Raw genomic sequence first — 22065 nt, 5'->3', positions numbered from 1 at the left:
CACATTTGCAAATGAGCTTGTTTCTCGGATCTAAATAAACCGAGATGTGCAGAGCCGGAGATAAAGCGTATTAGAATGGCCCGACTTGATCGTTTCTTGGTGGTAGCATGCAGGATTGCCTCAGGTCGGTAAGTGAGCAAGGCAGCCGTGTCATTGAGACAAAGGGCTTGTGTTTCTCACCACGAAAGGCCATGCTGGGCCTGTTTGTGACTCATGTTAGGTCAAACAAACACCACGTACCAAAGGCGAAGGAACTGTCTGACAGGTTGACCATCACAATCAGCAGGGGGCATGCCAAATCTCTGCAAGCTGTACGGTTTGCTTGATGTGTTTCACTGGTTTTCAGTTGTAGTGCATTGGATTTCTATGGTAAAAAAACAAACACTACCACCACAAGTATTACAGCTACAGCAAAGATATTATGCTGGACTAGTTTCTGATTTTGCTTTATTCTGTACTTTTGTCTTAAAAAATTAACTTTAAAGGAAATGGAGTCTCACGAATGAAGGATTGACTGATGCAACTGTCTTGAGAAATAACAAATGAAGAACTGAAGATGTTCAAGGTTTTAAGGCTATGCAGGACACTTTTACTCCTTATTCTGTTAAAGTTCACCTCAAACTCTACTTTTACATATCATTTTTTATTGGTCTCTATGGACATGTACATGTAAATGTACAAATTTCAATATGTTCGATTTGATTTGTTCCTACATTCTTGTAATTAGCGCTTGATTTGTGCAATTCTAATGTGTGTGTAATTGACTGTGAAAATCTGACATTCAAAGGCAAGTGTAGTGTAGACAGAATCAATAGTTCATTCATTGGAGCCTCTAGATTACCCAATAAAACAGACATCTTTAGGCAAAACAATCATAAAGCCTTTTGAAGTTACTCTTCAGAGCAGCTCATATTTCTTAGAACTGGGAAACCAACTTCTGAAAAAGTCAACCATGTTTCAAACTGCAAGCGCTGCTTGTTTTTTGAAGTTACGTTATTTTATTCACATCACCACGGGCAATGTCTTCGGCACAGCAATGTAATTCTCAAACTCTTGTTGTTTGTTCATGTTGTTGTCATTATCAGTGTGTAAATAACATTTAAAACCAATAATTACAACAGTATTAGCTCTGAATGAATGCTGACTGAATGAGCTAAAACAAAAAAACTGAGCATTTGTCGAGTTTCACCTGCTGCATCAAGACCTAATCCTGTTTACACATTGTAAATCCCTGCTTCTGTTGCTGTTTGATCTGGTTTCCGCCTTGAGCCATGTGCTCTAGTTTTGACATCCTTGTCTACCCAGCGCTTCCCTTCTGTGCAGCAAAAAAAAAAAAGGGTCAATTGAAGAAAATGAGGAAAATTGCAATTTAAATATTCATAAGGCTCTTTGTCTTTTCCCTCCCATCGGTGTCAGAGAGAGAGATCGCGCTATTCCGCCTTGGATTTTGGCAATTACCTCTCATTGTAACCTCCCTGTGTCCAAAGTCACCTCTGTGCTCTTGAGAGGCACGAGCAACCTTAACATAATTGTGAGGTTAGGAGAGGATGCCAACAGACTGGATAGCGCTGAAACTGACATCATTTCACTGTTGTTCAATAGGCGCACACCCCTGCATTGTCTACTGCGAATTAATCCTAATGCCATGGCTGTGCCGTCTGAAAAAGATTACATTGTATAATTGCATGTCTAGCTCTGGCAAAATGAGCCATTGTGAATGCCAAGCCAGGGCTCTAGATGGTGGGTTTTTTTTTTGTTTTGTTTTTTCCCTCCACTCAGACTGCTAACCTGACTTTGTTTTGTCTTATTTTTAAATGTGTTAGTCCCACAGAAATTGTAGCTTTTGAGCCAATTTAATATTTTTAAAATACAGCGTACCCGGCCCTGTAGTGACAGTAGTGTCATCGGGGTCCACGTAGCTTAGACAGAATCTTGGCAAAATGCTTCAGCTAAAGGCCAGCGCGCTGCCAGCTCTGTCACACTATCATTCCAGGATGGACCGTAGGGAGCCTGCTCCCCAGTGTCTATGTTCTCCGAGTGCCAATTACGCCATCCAATTGAATTATGCCCTTGAGTGGCATTATTAGCAGTTGCTGAGGGATCCAAACATTTATATTCATTAAGGCTTGTTCGCAGGAATGATTGAATGACCAGCCGGGTTTAATTAACATGTGAATAAAGACAATGAATGATACATTTGGATGTTTATGAGTTCAATGCATTGCAGAAGCATGCCAATATTGCGGGATTTGTTTCCTTTTCTATGAACGCAAGGAAATCTCGGCCTCTTTTGTTATTGATTGAAGCACAAGAGCGTCGCTCTGCACGTCTTGCACTCTGAACATCAGTCCCACAACGTGTCTCAAGTGGTAGCCAGGGCTCGGTTTGAAGTTGTTCCACACAGAAGAGTATTCAGTTTAATGAAACTATGAATCAAAGAGCCACCAGCTCATCCTGGCTAACTGGTTGCACAATTCATTTATTCTCCAGCACCATCAATCGTGCACGTTACGGACTTTAAGAGGATTCTGGATTTCTGTCCCGCAAACACAACCAGTAAACCGCAAGTTACGCTCACTCCTGTGTAATTTTATTGTGGACATTAAAGCAACAGATTGTATTAGTAGAGCGCACTTTATCAAAGCTTTCAACACCATGCTCAGTCAGGTTTTACTCATTAGAAAATGTGAAAAACCAGATGGGAAACCGAATTACTTCAGTGCATCAAATGTTGCCCTTGTTAACAGATACTCGAAAACAAGTCTACACTCAAACGCTTATGTTGCTCGTAAAAACAATACTTCAACATGTTTCCATGCTTTTTCATTTTTTCCTTAATTCCTTAATTTTCATTTTGTTTCTTCCTCCAATTATTTACAGCGTCACAGTGGGTTGTTCTGCTAGTTTAAGTCACAAACCTCACTCAGTGAGAGACCTTAGGTGTCTTCATGTCACATCTAGTATACATATATATTGTTATTGGGTCAAACCTGGCACTGCCACAGTGTGGGTCAGGTGCAGAAAAGCAGCATGAGCCTTCATATGTGCGAAGTCAAACGCACCAAGAAGTGTATTTTGTTCTCCCTAGTAATGTTTCTACTAGCGTGAGGCCACCTGGGGCTGCAAAGTAAGTGCCTTTCCATTCCTAGCCACCTGCGAGGCAGTCGGCCATCTAAAACTGTTAACAATTAGGTGGCAGGAGCTGAATCTCACTCAAGATGAGTGTAACACACTTACTCATAACCATACTACACTGGTCTAAACGTGACTGACCTTTCTGTTAATGTATATCTTTTAACAAGACAGGAAAACTGTAAGCAACTTGTCAACTAGAATCGAAGAGAACAGCCGAGTTGGTAAACTAGCTTGGATCTAAGATTACTTTTCACTTGTTCTTGGCTCCAAATTCAATTAACACAATTAAATGTAATCCAGTGTCGGGAATGCAGGTAGCACACGGAGGTTTGATTAAAAATTTAACAATACCATGACAGGAAAATCGAATTAACAACATGGCTGCCTCAGTCAATCAAGTGCTGGGCTGTGGAAACTCATCAGTGTCTTGCTTAGGGAGTGTGTGTTTGTGTGTGGATGTGCCATCTCAGTACACTAGATAATCCACATCCTGGACAAGAGCAAGCTGCAGTCTTCCAGAACACTGCAGAAGGTAATTACAAATTAGGCCAGCCCTTGGATCACGAGGCGGACGGCATTCTTCAGTGCATCCTATCACCCCACTTCTCCCGGGCCAAAGCAAGGCTTAGGCCAACTGAACAATGAGTCAGACCTCCCCAATGTGACGAGAACGCAAGCAAACCTCCTGCAGTAAGCCCACTGGGGAACGCTGCCCTTGGTGAATGGCTTACTGGTGATTTTGCGGCAGAGGTCACTGGTTGAGGTGCACAGTGAGAGATTGTGGAGAGGTACACATTTGAGGCTCTAAAGTATGCAATGCTATATAACTTTCAGTTTAACTCATATGAGTTTGCTCTTAAGAATTCAATTTGACATGTGTATAATAGCCACGGTATTGCTGTCAGGATTCTTACGAGTGGGAATAAATGTCTATCACCATCCAAAAGATTTTTACACACAGGCAGTGGCAGCTTTGGTTCTCCCAAACCATAGGTAGATGTCTCTGACTGTTCTGATGATCATCATCACATCAAGCTTCAAACTTACGTCTAGTCTCCAGACAGCATGTACACGCATGTGCGAGTGAGAAAGAGCTTGTAGCAACTTCGACAGCTAGCCTGTGATCACTCTTTTGTGAGTCAGACTGTGCGAGAGAGAAAGTGTGGCGAGCGACCAAGGCAAGCACGTGAATATCATTTTTCGAGTGTGCGCACACGTGCATATGCCTCCTGTCTTCATGGTCACTGGGGCTGATGATACGTTCAAGGTGGCAAGACAGCTCGGGGACGGTGCGCCGGGCGAATGCTGAGGGGAACACCAGCCATCGAGACGTTCCGGTTCATGAAGTGTGCAAATCAGGCGACGGGGGGAAGGGGGAGGGACAGAGATTAGAAGGGAATGGAATAGCCAGGCCATGGCCAGACCACATCATCTGGGAGGAGAGAGGTATGACGGGATTAGAGGGATAGAGAGGACGGAAGGGGCAGCAAAGGGGAGCGAAGAGGAGAGAGAAATAAAAGTGGCGACACAAAGACAGAGAGAAAGTCAAAGATAACAGATGAGCGAGAGGATGCAAGACACAGTGAAGTGCAAAGAGACGGTGAATTGATTGCAGCGAGTGCTTCCTCACACAGCCTGTATCTTCAATGGAGCAGACTCCTAGCAAACAGCTTAGCTTTGACTGCCTTCCTGTGAGAGGATTCTTTTTTTGTTGAGAGCTAGTTGCAGCACGAATTAACAACCTAACAGAGCAAACACGATAAATTATATATGCTGCTTTGCCTCCCAAGTGATAAACCAGTCGTCACGCACAAGTCGTCATGCATGTCATTTAGGCCCCGGGACAGGGAAGGGAAAAAAAAAAAAAAAAAAAGAGGCAACGTCATTCTCGGGTTCAAAAGTGGCGACTTTTTCCAACATCACGGTTTCAAATGAGGTCTTTGTGAGTTGATTTTTATCCCCTCGCACGTCCTCAGTTGCCGTGGCAACAAGAGTTGAGGATTTGGTAAAGAAAGCTTTTTAAGAGTTGCCAACATTCACAGACAACTTCTTAGATCCCTTTGCACCTTCGTTTTTTTTTTTTTTTTTTGTCTCTTTCATTTTATTTTGCAAAGTAAGTGTTTTATTCCTTTCAACACCCCCTTTTTTTTTTTTAGCAGTTTTCTGGTGATTTTTTATATAAACCAGATTAGTGTGAAGAGCTGTATTGAAGTGGCAGGAGCGGTGCCAACAAGAGCGGCCTGGCGATTTCTCTTCCCCTGAAGCAACAAAGACACCGGGGCACATTTTAATCCGCTTGTTTGATTTTACTGTCATTCGGAGTCAAGAGACCTGTTGGTAATAACTTTTAATGTAGTTTCTTGCATTGAATCGAGCTGTTGAATTTTTTAATGCAGGTATCTTTTAAAGAACTGTGCAGATGAGTTATGTTGTACCTGTGTGAAATAATAATGTTTTACGGTATTTACTGTACATACACAGCAGTCCAAATCCAGTGCATGCTTAAAAGGTCATGAAACTATGGGCATTACTGTCTTTTATCATCATCTATCATGACAATTTGGATGCCTGACTAATATTGTTCATATTTTTGAGTGATGACTCCTCCTTATTTTGTTAATAAGAACGTGGAACTAAATGGGCACATCAGCTGAATGATTTTGTCACGGCTAGCGTGTGTGTGTGTGTGTGTGTATGTGTGTGTGTTTGGGGGTGGTTTGTGTAATGGTGCTTCTCTCTATTAGATCCCATGATGTAATCCATCTTCTGGATAATTAGCAATGAGGGGATAGAAGAAGGAGGTGGAGGAGCTGACATACACCGTTATAGATGAAGGCTCTTTGCCTTTACCCTGATGGAGGGTGTGTTTAATAGGTGTATGTGATGCAGGTCTCTCGAGACAAACACAATGGCTCACACATTAGCCAGATACTCATATAACAGTCGTGTGTCTGCTCCCGTTATGGCAGCATTTGAACAGTTTTTCTTACATGATATTAAAAGTGTAAGCTAGCTGCTTTGTTGAAACATTGCACCATTAGATATAATCCAGTAATGTCTTTCCAATAATTGTTATAATTCGTCATATTCAAAGAGTTATAGGCATGTGATGAGGTTAAAGTAAACTTCATATGATGTGCACAGCATGGAAACCCACATCCTCTCACAGCACAATTCACATAGGCACATGCTGGAGTAAACATACAGTAGACTAATGGCCCCGTATGAATTATACAGTACACTGACAGTATCATTTAAGGTAAGGAGGATATAAAATAAAACATTAAGATTCCCTGGAGAATCTGGGGATACCATGAAGACTAGAAGTGTACTGAATGTCAATGGGACGCCTGCAGTGCAATTACCGCTTTCACTTTCCATCGTGAGTCCCTTGATTGCCCCAGAGAGAGAGCTCTGACTTTCTGATTCACATTTTGCTTGATGCTCGCCGGCACCCAATCTACGAGTATAGAACATCAGCGTGAGGGAATCAGATTTATTACTGGAGCCTGAGATTAAATAACAGCAAACAAGGAATGGTGCTGACCAACGACAAAATAAGGCTGCACGGGGGATATACAGTGCCGTGCTTGTTTCCCTTTCCCACAAATGTCTAACAACAGGTGCACTCCAGGTCATTTATATTTCATCTGAGCAGCCGCTGCGGCGCGATGAACGCAAACCGGAGTGTGCACGTGCCTGTGCACGTGAGGTGGCTGTACCTTTTGATTAACTTAAAGCCGCTGCCCTGCATCTTCTTCTTCTTTAGAATCCTACTCATTGAGCTTTGCCACACAACTGTATGTACGTGTACTCGCACATATAAACGTGCACGCTCGTGTCTGCATGCTCTTGTGAGGCTATGCACTTTTTTTTGTATTTGTGCTTGCGCTTGCTGTAGCCAGGCGCCTGTCAGGGCTCATGGGGAGGGGGGTCAAAGGGAGAGGTCATTAATCAAGACGGACAGGAGCAACACCCTAGCATTCCCGAGGTGATGGTGTTGCTGGGAGCTGCGGGACGTTCAGCCCAGATCTCTCTCTCTCTCTGATCAGAGCACCAATTAAGAACCATGCTGCTTCACTCCTCAGCCGAGGCGGGGAAGACAACCTTTTGTTCACTAGCCTTACATCACACTCTATAAGACGAGCGCCCAGGAGCATGTATGTCCACCTCAGTTTTAGTACAGCAAGAAACAAAGTACATTTGCTGCACTCTGTAGAAACGATGGTTTGCTTTTTGGGATTTGTGTCCTCAGCCTGTCTCACACTTGTCAAATCTAAGGTAGGGAATAAAAGAGATAAACAAAACAATGCATAAAAATCCCATTACAACTCGTAAAAGTCTTTTACGAGTCTTTTTGTAAGGTAAAAAGAGTTGTGTGGAATAGTTTTTTTTTGGGAAATATTACTTAGTCGAGCAATAAAAGGAAGTAATTAGATGATACAGGCAAAAACTAGCAAGCTGTCATGACTAACAATAGAAAAGCGTCTTTCAAGGATCTTTCCGTGCTTCAATACCACTCATCAAAATCACAGGGCCTCTATTTATCCTTGTTTTATTTATTTATTTATTTATTTTTACCTCCCCCAGACGGCACTAATGATCAATTCTAACCCTCAGCATATTTATTCATGAGCGTATTACACCTGGTTCCTCTTTGTTGCCGATGCATTATGTGATGCCTTGCCTCCCACGCTTCTGGCTCAGATGGCGTTTTCTCTCTTCTCGTTCTCACTACCAGGCTTTGTTGAAGCTCACGCGCATGCGCGCGCTTTCGTGTGCGTACACTCTTGTGTTTTTCTTATCCGATGATCTGAGGTCTTTTATTTAGTTTCTCTGCCCCCCCTCCCCAATGAATGTAATTCTCTTTGTCACGGCCGTCAGTCCGAGGAAAACAGTGAAGGTGTTCGTGTTTCAGTTTGTGTTCCTGCCAGTTTGGCGTTTGTGTATTAGTTTCTTTTTATTTAATAAAGTCCTTGCATGCACCCTCACATTCATCTTTTTTTTTTTTTTTACTGCCTATATGAGCACGGACAGGACTTACTTGTGTGCGTATGGACTCTTTTTGTGTGTGTGTGTGTGTGTGTGTGTGTGTGTGTCTTTGACGAATTGAGTGAGTCCAGAAATGATGAAGTAGCATCAAGGTACTGAGTTCAAATAACTCCGCACCTAGAGAGGCTTCAACCAATAAAACCACTCAGCAGACTCTCAGGAAGTGTAGCTGAATGTAGGATGTGACTCACTCTGTTCTCTGTAATGTGCTTTGCAATTCAAAATATGGATCTCTGGGACTTTGATTAACTATTATTATTCATTTTTTACCTTACAAGATGACACTTTGGTGTCGCGAATGACTTCAGTCAGACATCACTAACGCACACTAACGATGACATTAGCTTTTTTAAATCATTCATTCATTCACTGACTAACAATTAAGTGGACATTAGGAGGCATCGTCTGCAGAAACCACACTGAATTATGATCATTTACTCACTAGTGTAATCCTGCTGGAGTGTGTAGGCTGTGTCAAATCTGTGCCTCTGTGTGTCCTTTTTTTTTTTTTTTTTGGTTTGACTGTGTGCATGTATACACAGCCGCTGTGTTTGTCTGCTTCTTTCATCTGTTCTCAAACGCTTTAGCGAAAGTTTCTTGTCTCTGAGTTTCTCTCGCTTCTTATCTTTCTCTCTTTACTTTTATACTTTTGCACTTTCTCCCCACCAGAAGGACTGTGATACTCCATCTTAGGGCTAAGCTCAGTGGTTGGAATTTCCTCCCGCTGATATGATTAGGTATCATTAGCTGCCTTAGCCTGTCGGGCTGGCCCAACTGTCCAACTTACAGCGAGTGAGGGAGGTTCATGGTATTGATTGCCTCAATTTGGCCTCATTTCACTCCTCGAATTAAATCATCATACCATGACTTCGGCTAGTCTGCTCAACCTGAAATACTGAAGAATGGAATGCATATACGTCTACGTATATATCCATTTATGTACCCATCCATCCATCTCCCCGACTCTTTCCCTTGATGTCCCGCAGCCATCTCCTCCCTGAACCGTGTGGTCGCTGAAGAATATGAAGCTTTAGCTGTGGCTGTCTCGCTGGGGAAATATAAGTTGACTGTCTATTGCATTACTGTTTCTGAGCCTCACATCAGGAGGTGATCAGATTCCCTGAGGTAGAAGGAGCAGGGGAAATGGAGAAAGGCATGATCGAATGCGTGTGCCAGTTTGTCTCTCCAGCTGTGGGTCTACTGTACATGTTTATGTCTTTGTGGGTGCACATTAGGGCTATTACGTTTCACTAAATCGCATTTGAAAAGGCTTTTATATTAGTGCACGTGCTTGTATGGGGCAGGAGGTCACATACAAGGCATACAGTGTGTATGAGTGTGTGCTTGGTACAGTTACATTTAGCAGGAGATTTTATGCAAAGCAACTTACAAGAAAATCTAAGTCAAAAGTGAAATTCAGTTGCTATTCAAATAAATAGTAGCATGACCAAGATATGTAACCTTAGGAGCTGTGATTGTGACAAAGACAGATATCCACCCATTATTCTGTTGTGTCAAGAGTTTGCAGAGGGTGACGTAATTAAAAAAAAATGCTGTCAGCAGGTTTTGTGTGGGTTAAAAAACAACTTGTCACACAGATTTGTCAGGAGAGGAGAAATCAGTCAGAATCACTTAAAATAACAGTAAAAGCACAAGCATGATAAGACCAGCACAGCGCGGCAGCAACAGTGGGCATTTGCTCAGTTTTAACAGGGGTGTCTTACAGAGGCCGAATATTATACTGGTACACAAATATCAAAACAGGTTTTAGCCTGCCTCAAGTTCATGCAGTCATCATGAACTTGAACCATTTTGTCTGGTACATGCTGATGTAAAAGTGCAACTACGGGCTCTTAAGCTAATACTGTATGATGTCCCTCCATGGTTTGAAAGCTAGTGTGCTTCCAACATGGTAATGCACTCATCATAGCCTAGTTAAAGCCATGTAATGGTTTGGTATTAGCCATGGTTTTATCTAGATGTATGTGTAATAGCCATGAAACTACCTGCACAGTAATGAGCTTTAGTGCTTTTTCTAAGGTACTAGTGGTAACAATTTAGATACAGGGATAAAAGGTGAAAAGGCAGTACAACAGTTACTCTGCATTAGGGTTGAAATAGTCTGCAATACCACTGTCAGCTATTGGCACCAACCTCTTTTTAAGATGGGACTCACTTTTTACAATGGTGATCTGAACCCTGTCTGAGTTTCTCACTGCTCCTTGAAGTTGATGCGCTTGCTCCTTTCTGATTAAACATATATCCCAACCAATCACAAATGAGGTATTCAGCTATTTAGTTGTACTAAATCAGGGCAAGCACTTCATCCAGTGGCCTATAAAGCAAGGACCGGTGATAGCGCGAGTGCCCAGAGCAGTGCTTTGACGCTGAGTCGCAGCTTAACAGGCTTATAACGGAGCAGGAGAGCGAGTCAATCAGCTGCTATTGAGTGGGTCGGTAATGGTCAGCCTGACCATCACACTCCCCAGAGAGCCAGTTTTGTTTTCCATTAAGACTGTCATTACACAGGGAGGCACAACACAACCTCCGAGTGAGCACGTCTTGTGTGTATATGTGAAAGTTTTTAGTTTTTTTTAGAATTATTGCTGTGGCAGATACGATAACGTCCTTGCATTTACATTTATGATTTAAGGTTTCTACTGTAGCATGCCGCAAAGGCCAGATATTTCCATCTGCACCTTTGCTTCACACCGAAGAAGTAAAAATAACAGTATGATTTTTCATGGAGTTGAAGTCACAATAGGCAAGTTGTGAAAAATAAGCAAGCGCCAGAATAAGACTTGAAAGCATCTCCTCCCACCTCTTTTTAGCCCTTCGCCATTCTTGTCAGGTGCAATTGTATGTATAAGATGTTGATGGGAGTTCTTCACATTAAGCTTTCTTTTGAAGCATATTTCAACTTTAGAAAATATTAGAAAAATATGTTTCCATACTGTGGCATTGAAGAAACTACTACTACTTCTACTTATTGACGTTTATCCAGTGTCCCACGCTGGCTAAAGGAGATCTTGATGCCGCCCTGTCAGCCGGCTCACTGGTCCGGGAGGGAGAGTCATTAGTTTTAATCAAGCGCCACTCTAATTGAGAGGAGTCCCATCTTCATAAAGATAATTACTAGAAATGTCAGACTCTATGTGTGCTCCCCCACCCCAAGACCTGACCCATGAATAGTGATAAACCACAAGGCTGGACATGTATCTTTATAAGGGGAAAAAGCCGTGGCATCTACTTGACTGGTACAATTAGTCAGTATTAGCCACAGATGGCCTCCATAACAGAATTAAATGACTTGGTGAGTTGCTCTAAATCATCCTTATTGAACTTTTATGGAGCAATTCCAGTTACTAAGTAAAAGAATGGAAATGGAAGAATTAATGAAGTGGCTTACTAAAAGGAAAATGACTCTGTTTATTGAGTAATGTGTAGTTTCCCTAAAATGGCAACATTGTAGGAGGAAAATATGCAAATGATCATATGAGTTTTATATTCGTTATATGCTCTTATAGTACAACTTACTTGATATTATCTGTATGCAAACTGAGTACAGGGAGGCCAGGCTTTTATGTGATGAAACCTGGAGGGTATTCTGGGGTGGATGTCTTTAGATATTGCAGACATTAAAATGAATTAGAATATAAATTGGCAATAGGAACGGCCAGACAGCCGTATATGGGTCACTACCCAGCTGAGGAACGGGCGATTTTTGAAAAAGGATCGGACATTTGTTTAATGTTCCCGATGTTTAACTGGCAATTAAGGGCATGTATGTGTATGCTACCAGGTCTGAAGAAGATAAGGAGAGTGAGAGGGCATATATAGGAAAACTACAGTGAATATAGACAAGTGTAATCTAAAGTGAAACTGTGCAGTAGCACTCTAGGACAGTGCACGGGTAACTTTTCACTACTATGCATAATAAAGCACGAGCCTTACTCCCAGTTCGATTAGCAGTGTCCAGCAATCTTACTCCGTTTTTGGAGAGTTTGGTCTTTAAAACCGTGACGAGTTAAGGATCATGCCGAATTCATCTGCGCGCAGCGTCCCGCAAATCCACAGTCTCATCACCCCTTTTGATAGGTAGCGTCCCTGTCTCCCGAGCTTTGACTGATCACTCTCTCCGGGCCCCAGCAAAGTGTCAGCAGAATGGATGAGGTGGTCGAGAGTGACTGACAGCTAGCAGGCAGTGGCTGCTCCCCACTGCAACCGCACCGCCGCCCGCCTGTCTTTAAAAGCTGTCAGTAATTGAATAATAAGTGCACTTTTAGGATGCAGCCGGTGTTTGGCGAACGCCCACAATGCTTTGACACATAAAGGGGTCCCGGCTATGTTGTGCCAGGCCCTTTCTTCCACTCAAAGCCAATTTATTTTAACTCATTTTTGGTAGGGAGCCATGATTTGAATTTACGTCATTTCATTCTTATTATTAAGACATGTAATTTAGCCATACTGAGGATGCAGTGGGGACAGCTGTCATTCATATGGCTTCTAATTCGTTAAATACTTGACATTTCTGGCTGCACTAAGAAACGCGGCACATCACACATATGGTAACAAACACAAGTGAATTGTTATGGATCTATCATATCCCCCCAGTACAAGCGTTAATTTGGTCCGACCCACGCACAGGATATCAAGAAATCAATATTGCTTTCCGATGTCTGTGGCTCCGCTAGGTGGGCCTAATTGAAATGTATGAGGGAGCCTGCTAAATGATCTGTGCAGGCAAGGGAGCCAGAGTGATTGCAAACATATGGAACGGTTCCTTAGACAAGAGAAACATTTGTACAATGCTGAGAGGGAAACAGACAGAGGAGCAAAAGAGCGAGAGCGAAGGAAAAGAGTGCGGGAAAAGAAAGAAAGAAAGAAAGAAAGGAAAGAGAGAGAGTGAGAGAGCAGATGAAGCAGAGTTACTCATTTCAGTCCACGGTACGTGATGTTTCTTAATGTTCATACAACTTGACTGGAGAAAGATCTTTCATGAGATTTTTGACAGCTTTTCAGTTGACTGCCTGAGTTAGTTAGAGGGAAGAAATGAAAGTAGAAAAAGCTCAGCGAGATGTGGGTGTTGTCACATTATCAACTCATTAAATACAACTGACGGCGCATACCTGGAGCCGAGCATCCACTGTTGTCACATGTATACTGAAGCTCTAAGCTTTGACCTGCTTTTAATGTTTGTTCTGTTGCGTTTGATATTCTGCCTTCTAGTTTGGGTTTTATTCACGCTTCCTTCTTTCCTCTTTTGTTCCCTACCTCCTCGATCCGTCCCTCTTACCACGTCTATCTCTCTCTCTCTAATAAGGTATTGACATTTTACTTAGTAATGACTGCAAAAGCAATGAGTCTTGCATTGTCCTAAATGGGCAATAACTAGAAGTGGCATTTTCTAACCTCCACTTCAGGTAGATAACAATGCTCAGTCAATTGCAGTTGGTCAGTTGAACTGGGCTGTCTTTTTTTTGGGGGGGGGGTAAAGGGTACCATCACCTGTCCACTGCGCTGGCACTGCACTGCTGCTCCATGATGCAGTGATAAGACCATCTTGCTCCAAATGCGTCACAAGTGAAAGCTTCTAACACGAGTGAGTCACGTCCATTGGAGTCATCGCGACGAGTTACACTGGAAACCACACACAAACGCACGTGGACAGACGTCAGCGTTGGATCATACGTTCATTCATTTTGAAGTCTTGCAGCGAAACAGCAGCTTTCACTTCCACAAAGATAACACATCAGCGTGAAGGAAACAAAACTGGCTCTTGAGCTCGCCACACAGTGTTTGGTTGCTGGGAGTTTACACAGTTTCCTAACTAGCAGAGAAGGGATTATTTTTAGACAGCTGACTGGCAATAATGTGTCTTTACAAACGTCGCTGGAGGCTACAAACAAATCTGGAGACACAAGCCTACGGCCTAAGAGAGGTTTCATGAGCAACTGTCAGGTGTGCCGATATAACTCTTAGGTTATCTTCACCCTGCACACTGCTTTGCAAATAGAAGTGGATCCGGGATGTACGTGAACACACTCCATGTTAAACTGTGCAGCTTACAAGGTGGGTTTTCATCCCCTGCATCTGCGTTGACAGGCAAAAAAGGTCAAATGATTAGAGCTTTCGAGAACTACGCTCTCGACGGGATCATCAAGCAACAAGATATGGGAAAAAAAAAGTCAACATGACACAAACAACAAAAAGCAAAAAGATTTCCCAAATTTCGCTAGCATGTGAGCTTCCAAAGCTGAAAAGATGCTTTGATACTAAGGGACCACAAAACAGCATCTATTATTTAGTCAGTGCTTTGACATGGACAGCTCTGGTGAGCACTGAGGTAAGGTCACGACAAAAAAAAAAAAAAAAAAAGTAGAAGAAGTGGGAACAACACTGTTACACACAGAGGCAAAAAAGTTTCAAGAGGAAAAAAATCTCTGTTATTACTCATAGGCATGAATTTAGTTTAACGTGGTTATGGAAATACAGGCTGTGTCGTTGATATTTCAATGTCCCCGATGTCAATAAAAATGTATGGCATTTGAGCACCCACTTAAGAGCAGGAAATTACATATAGCATGGCACACACAGCAGATGCCATAGCAACTGACTTGAGTGACACCCAGAATTGATTCGGTTGGCACGGCCCCCCGATTCCCTTTATGCGCACTAATGCACAAGTTTTGTATGTGCTACCACATTTTACGGGATATCTCCTGGAATATGTCACTTTCATTCCGCCGTGCCACCAGATACTAGTGAGCGTGATGGAGCAAGCGCGGTGCAGCCGAGTGTGCGCAGATGTGGTAATCCATTTGTTTAAATACATCTGACATGTTCATTAAGCTGCTAAGCCGCACACCCCCTCGCATTTTTTTCCCATTTTCCTCTCTCAATCCCTCTACCAAAAGCTGCTTTTTTTCTTACCGCATTGAGACGGTAATTACCATGAAGTCAAATGAGAGGATGGCAAGCAGAAACACAGCGCTTGTCTGTGGCTGCCTGCCAGCCAAGCTACTTACACTGTGGAGCACCCAGCACCCAGACACTACAGGCCAGAGTCAGGCTGCATGTGACTCTGAGCTTCCTGAGCTAATAAAGATCATCTCTCCGACTGAGAATTTTTAAGTGAACATGATACACAACGTGGAAAATCCTTGACATGAGATGGCTTGTAGGGGGCTGAGGTGCAGGTCGCTGAAAGATCCGATGACAAAGCAGAATAAAAAATAACATAATGAACATAATGAAGTAATGGAGGCAGATTATTTTGTTACAGTAAGTCTAATGATGGAACACCTATCATCTCAGGGCGTGATGAACCGCCACCGCCGCTGCTAAAAACTGACAAGTCAGAGAAATCACACAGGCTCTGGTATCACTCTGTGCCATTTTCATGAATTCTGAAAAGAAAATGAAAGGTTCTCCACCATCTTTCCACTCCAGGAGCATCAGAGACTCTCTGCCTGTTTGCCCGCCTGCTTTTCAGGCATGTCGCTGCCAACTTGGCATTTTACCCGGGCACTACACTGGTGTCGGCAGTGAGCCATCCCTACCAGCTCCATGATTGCCATGATCTGGGTCGGCAAGAGTATTACACGGCCACCTGGAAAGAGGCGAACACCTGGACGCAGCTTAGCGCCGGGCTCAGCCGTAATACAAGTCTTTTTTTCTGCCAGTATATACAAACCTCCTTCCTCTCCCTCATATGGTGCACACAAGTGATTAGGCATTGTGTAGGCTCACTGTTGGTGTACAGTAGGTAACACTTTTGCAAAATCAAACCGCATTCAGTGTTCAACCTGTCCGGAGGCCAGCTGAAAGTAATGGCAGCTGCCAAATGATGCATTGTGCAATACACAGCAGGTGATACTCTACCTAACAGGGACTTTCTACAAAATTAGGCGAAATTATCAATAATGCATCGCACACAATGTTTTCCTGCGGATGACTCTTTTGTGCAACATGGACAGAGATGTGTTCTTGTCTCCTCCTCTTGTGTGAAATGTAGGGAACATGCTGTTTCTATTGTGGCGCAATTTGGTAACAGGGTCAGGCGGTACAATTTGTGGCATCACCTGGACATTTGAAGTAAAAGAAATAGTTTTTAAAACTGTCAAAGCATCTCCATAATGTCCATTTTCTGTAATATTGTCTTCTTTTATTGAATCAAACCACAATATTTTGTGAAGTCTTTCGAATATAATGTAGTAGTCCTTGCACTATTCTCTTTGTACTAATGCATCTTTTTTTTTTTTCATCTGACATATCCTTGCTGGTGTATTTTTACAGCAGCGCTCATCCAACATTTTTACTTCGAAACAATGCTCTTGACCTGTAACACACAATTTCATAGTCTGTGATCAAGTTTAAATTTTTAACTTGTTAGGATTCATTTTCTGCATCTGCCTTTCTCTTTGCTGAGATACAGTAGCTGACTGGTTCATCCACTAGCACATACCCTGGGCTATTATTCCTGGATTATTGCTAGATAATACTATTTTCCCCCTTGACCTCAGCTAATCTTGTTTGCTTTCATTTGCAATTGTCTAAGTAGATAAATAACAAATAAACTGTACTTAAACCTGTCTATTTAACCGGAACACTTTCTAAAACACGAGTAATTTATTCTCATTATGCTCATTATGTATCTATTCTAAAAAGGAAAATGTGCATTATACTCTATTGTCACAAGACAGATGCTGTCTTCTATCAGAGCATGACACATACATTTAATTCACTTAAAATAAAAACACCACCCTGCCTTCTTGGGAGAACCAGCATTCATTAAATACTGTTCCCCTTCGGTAAGTTAAGAGCGAAAACTCGCAAACAGCAGGGTATAAAATCACGTCTCGTAGAGCCTGAAGAGGTAAGACGTCTGACTTTTTGTGATCTTGACAATGGCTCTCACATCAGCCGTCAAATCCAGACAGCTCCCACAAAGGTATTCAGCAAACCCCCGGTATCCCAAGTAGTCCTCCCAAATCATCTGAGCCTTTGTGGCGGTTAAAAAAAGAAAAATACAGTCAGAGATTTGAATGCTGATTAATGAACACAGATGCTCGGGAGGGATAGTGATGCTCACAGGATAGTAACAGTGCATGCGGCGCGATAGGAGCAACATAGAAAAGGTCACGCAAGCAGAGAGTATTGATGAGATGGTAGAAATTGTGACTGAGTTAAGCATACCTCAGAATCCGTGCTAATTACTGGTCCTGTGGGGCGTTGTTAGTGGGGAATGTCCACTGCTTATGTGTGCTTATATAAGCAATCAATGGCTTTAATTAGACTATTAGGTGGGATTGGGTCCCAGCAGACTACTTCCAAGCCTTGAGCAGCCTTGTTGTTTACCTTCCTGATTGCTGAAAGTGCAGCATGTTGGGAGTGTTAGAACTACGGATGCCAAGGCTGCCTGTTTGGTTAGATTTCACACATGCAAGTACTGTACAGGCTAACTCGGTGTTGGAGACGGTTGGTTATGTCTTTAGGTAGATTTTAGAGCATCCACCACATTGGTCCAGGCTATAGCCAGGCTAGTTGTCGCATGGAAAACAGAAAATAAAATGAAAATAGTAACAATAAAATGCTTAAAAACTCTAATCTGTATTCATATTGGCATGATTGTGACGAATGCCCCCAATGTAATGTCAGCATTATGTTTTTCAAGCGTCCCTCTTCTGTCAACGCTCTCTTTACAATCCCCAGAATTTTGCTTCTTCTGCTTCTTTGCTTCTTTTTTATGATGTGCAGCATAAGCCAATGGTGGCCTTTTCCCTGAACCACTATAGCAGCCTTGTAGATCCAATAACACTGTGTTTACTGAGCAAACATGCTGAAAAACCACTATGGCGCTTGCCCATCTTCATATTCAATATTCCGCATCACGCAGATTCACTGACCCCTCCGAGCTGAAACGCTGTGAAATAGGAAACCCTAATGCTGGTATTATTTTCAGTAGCCTTTTATCTTGAAGAGTCGGATTTTTATATAAGCAACCGGAGTGACACGAAAAAGGGGGTTTTCAGTGCTAGCTTTTATCTATGAGGGAGCAACAGAGATGTATAATAGGATGGGGATAGGTAATGAAGGGGCAAAGTCAAGGAGGAAGAGGAGGAGGAGAGGAGGGGATAGAGGAAAAAAAAAAAAAGTTGGGCTGAGCTCCTAAAGAGACAAAGGCAGAGAGCGACACAGAAATATTAAGCTGAATGGGCTGGGAGGTGGAGGGGGAGCACTGTAATAACTTCATGCATGTTTAAGCAGAGCGGTAACACGAGTTGAGAAATGTCCAGAGCATGCGGACGCCAGCACGGAGACAGAGAGGTGACACCAGGTGAAGCAGAATAACACTTCAGAGTGCACACGACACATGAGCGCACACTGGTACGATTTTGTTTTTAGGGAACGTCAGAAAATTACACACATTTTTTTTTTAAATAACTTAATAAAAAAATAGTTTTCAAATTCTCTAATGCCAGTTCGGTCTCTTTTGGACGGTGCTGCCAGCAGTGCAGATATATTCACTTCTAAAAGTCATTTTTATTTTATGCTTTATACTTTCTCAGGTGTCTATGAGCACTAAGTTAAGGTCAGGGAAACACAGTCTTACTTTAACTCTTAAGAAAAAAAAGCTTTTCTTGCCTAAACTTAAAGTCACAAAGGAGTCTAGTCAGTCCTCAAAACGAAAAACCTCAAATAATGATTAGTTGCTAACCTCTACAGTCAGATACCTGGGTTGTGTAGTACAGACGTGCAGCAGGTTCATGTAAGTTAAATGCATTGTGCTTTCTACCCGTAGTGATCTGTCCTTCACCATCTCCCATTGTCAAACACACACTTGCACACAGGCTCCTCTCATCTCACCGGGGAAAATATCCACCGTCAGTTCGTAAAATGGAGTGAAACAGATGGCATCACGATGATTGAACCCACCTACAGTGGTTCCCACAACTTCCCTCTCTCTTTTTTACGTTTTTCTTTATTCACTGACTACTTCTTTCTCTTAACCCTCCCCTCCCCATTCCTGTGTTCCTGCCCAACTACGCCCATCGTCTGGATGCATCATCGCAGTCTCTTCAATGCCATCCAGGCTCACAGCTCTTGCCAAAGAGGCTCAGGCTCACTGGAAGCCCCACGGTGCTGCACAAAGTCAGCCAAGAGGAGGAAAAGAGGAGAGAGAGAGAGAGAGGCATACGGGGAGAAGAAAGGTGGAGGCAAAGGGGGCTGGCGTTATTCTCTCACCAACTTGAAATCTTGCTCTCCTTTTAACTGGGTTATTTTTAGCCCATCACACATTTATGTGAAAAATACCAGAGGGTTTCTGCCAAACGATTTTGGATCGTTGCTTAGCATTTTCTAAAAATTAAAAATCAACACATGCACCCAAATGGGCATGAGCCTCGTACTCTTTTGCTCGAATGATCTTCTTCTTTCTGTGCCGTTTCGCTCCACTCCTCTCCTTCTTTTCACCCCCCCCCCCCCCTCCTTTCCTGCTCCACCTTAGCTCCTAACACCTCGCCAACACCAAGCCCGGTTGCTGAGTGCCAGTCATGTAAATGAGATAGTTAGCAGATCAAAAGGTATGGAGAGGAATTTTTAATAGCAGAAGAGGTGTTGATTAGTGTCAGAGAGGGAGAGACAAGGCAAAGTGCAGGCAGCCTCTATTATACCGCGATGCTTTGAGGCATGTGCTAAAGTGTGTGTGTTTGCTGATGTGTGTGCACAAATGTGAGGAAAAGGAAAAAAAAACAAAACACCAGAAATAAGGAAACTGTGGGTGTGCCAACACACACACTCACACACACACACACACACTATGATATATTTGAGTGTGAGTGCATGTATGTGTGTGTGTGTCTTGGCTTCAAAGCATGTGTGCCTTCCCTTCGGGAGATCATCGTTAATGCATAATACATAGCTCCATATTTCTGACTGTAACAGCAATAATGTTGCCGCGCTGAGTTTATGAAGACGAGATCAGGTGAAGGAGAAAGTGATTACATGGCACAAACATTGCGACTGATATTGCTAGACGGTGAGAAGTAACTGGCACGAAGATGACAGCAGCTGACGATAGTCCACCCCCCCACAAAAAAAAAAAAAGGTTAGTGCCAGCAACAATGCTAATCACGAGCCCTGCTGCAGGAGGAGGAGGAGTCGCGTGGATAACGAGAGAATTAAGCCGACATGAGGTTAAGTGTAGGATGTGGCTGCACAAAGGTTCCAAATGTGTGTTACAGTAAGTCATTACATTTCTGATCTGGCTCAGCTTTATTTATGCGATTCACGCCCGGGACCTGAGAATAATTAGTATAACATAGAGGAGCTCGACTCTTGTACTATACTGTACGTAACCGTGGACTTAATTACATTTTAGCACTAAACAATGAGTGTAACAGACGTCTAAGGACCTGTTTTTTTTTTCCTCTTTCATTAACATTATTGTCTTTCAATTTTCTTTCCAGAGCAGGATTTGATCTCAGCAGCATTTATCTCTGAATCTAAATTTGAACCAAACATTAGCTAAGATCCAGGAATAAATAGCAGCCTCAAAGCTGGCATATATCCGTGGCTATTCAGTCTTTGTCCAGGGGGCTTGCCCACATGCTTTTGCCCGTGTCAGAATTTTCATCTTCCTGTTCTCCCCAGCTGCCTCTCTCCCTCTCTCCCTCTCGCAGATGGCAGAGGGGTCGAAGCACTTTAATGAATTTTCAAAGGACCTGCATTGGCAATATTAAAAGGAGCTCCCGAACTTAAACACGTCTCACACCGGAGTCACACACATGCGCACGGCCGCAGCGTGGACACACACTGAGGCACAAGCATCCCCTCTTTATAATAACCGTGAAGGGATGCCGACGTATAAAGCAGTTCACACACACACACACACACACCCATTTTACTTTCTTCCCAAACCAATACCGTCCACAAACTCAGAGGGAAGAGACGTCACATCCTACACAATGGCAGACATTTCTTAATTAAATCCATTAGAATGACAGACACCCGTTGCAGGTCAAAGGTCAATTTTAATGATGAGCCCTACATATGGCAGCAAGCGAGTTGCCTCGCAAGTGAAAACGAGCGCCGCTTCTGCTGATCCATCTGTCCCGTGGTAATGACTGCACCTGGCCTCGCATGGGCGAACGCGCGCAGGTACCCCGAGCTCTCGGAGCTCGCTGGCTCGGTGCGCACACAGGGAAACAATTAAAAAGCAATAAGCGCGCCTTGCATCTTGTGGCCACATTGTTTATTCATTATGTCTAATTATCTATTTGAGCCAGAGATTTCCTGTTGTAGCATTAAAAAAAACCTTTGTACAGACAGACAGCATGAGTGTTAAAGGTGCAGCGAGGCCATGAATGACTGTGATCTTGGACCTGATGATTTTGAGTTGGTAGTGCAGTCAGATGTCCTTTTGACCTGCGTTAATGGTTTTCTTCTTTTGCGTGAGGCCAGTGTTTAAGAGCATGATTTGTGAGTTGAAAGTAAAGTGTCAAACATCATTACAGCTCAGTTTTTTTTTTTTGTTTTTTGTTTTTTTGCTTCTCCCACTCACACGAGAGCCTGAAGGAACTCCTCCAATCCAGGACTCTTTAGCTGGCCTTGATCGCTCCAGTCAACATACGGCTGCCTGTAGGGTTCCCCCCCCATCTTTACAAGCGGCTGATATAAAGGGCCGAGCCAGTGCTGCGCTGCTAGAGGCATCAAAGCTATTGCTTTTCCCTCTTTTTTTTTTTATTTCTTCCTTTCTATTCTGTCCTTCCATCTACTTCTCCCCAGGCAAGACAGTCTTTATCCCACCTCGGTGCAGCTGAACCCAGGGTCAGAACTCAGCATAAAGCCCACAGGCCTCTGATCTCCCCAACTTCT

The 22065-nt window shown here is 43.0% G+C and overlaps 1 protein-coding gene across 19 annotated transcripts in view; it reads left to right on the top strand.

The window, feature by feature from the left end:
• LOC113157074 (protein tyrosine phosphatase receptor type D) overlaps positions 1 to 22065 on the top strand; it is a 315285-nt gene that overhangs the window by 57623 nt on the left and 235597 nt on the right. The gene's annotated exons all lie outside the window — the stretch shown is intronic.

This window comes from Anabas testudineus, chromosome 18, assembly GCF_900324465.2.
Source record: "Anabas testudineus chromosome 18, fAnaTes1.2, whole genome shotgun sequence".
In the NCBI taxonomy this organism is placed as follows: domain Eukaryota; kingdom Metazoa; phylum Chordata; class Actinopteri; order Anabantiformes; family Anabantidae; genus Anabas; species Anabas testudineus.
Note: the sequence above shows the minus strand (reverse complement) of the source record. Positions and strands in the feature narration are given on the sequence as shown.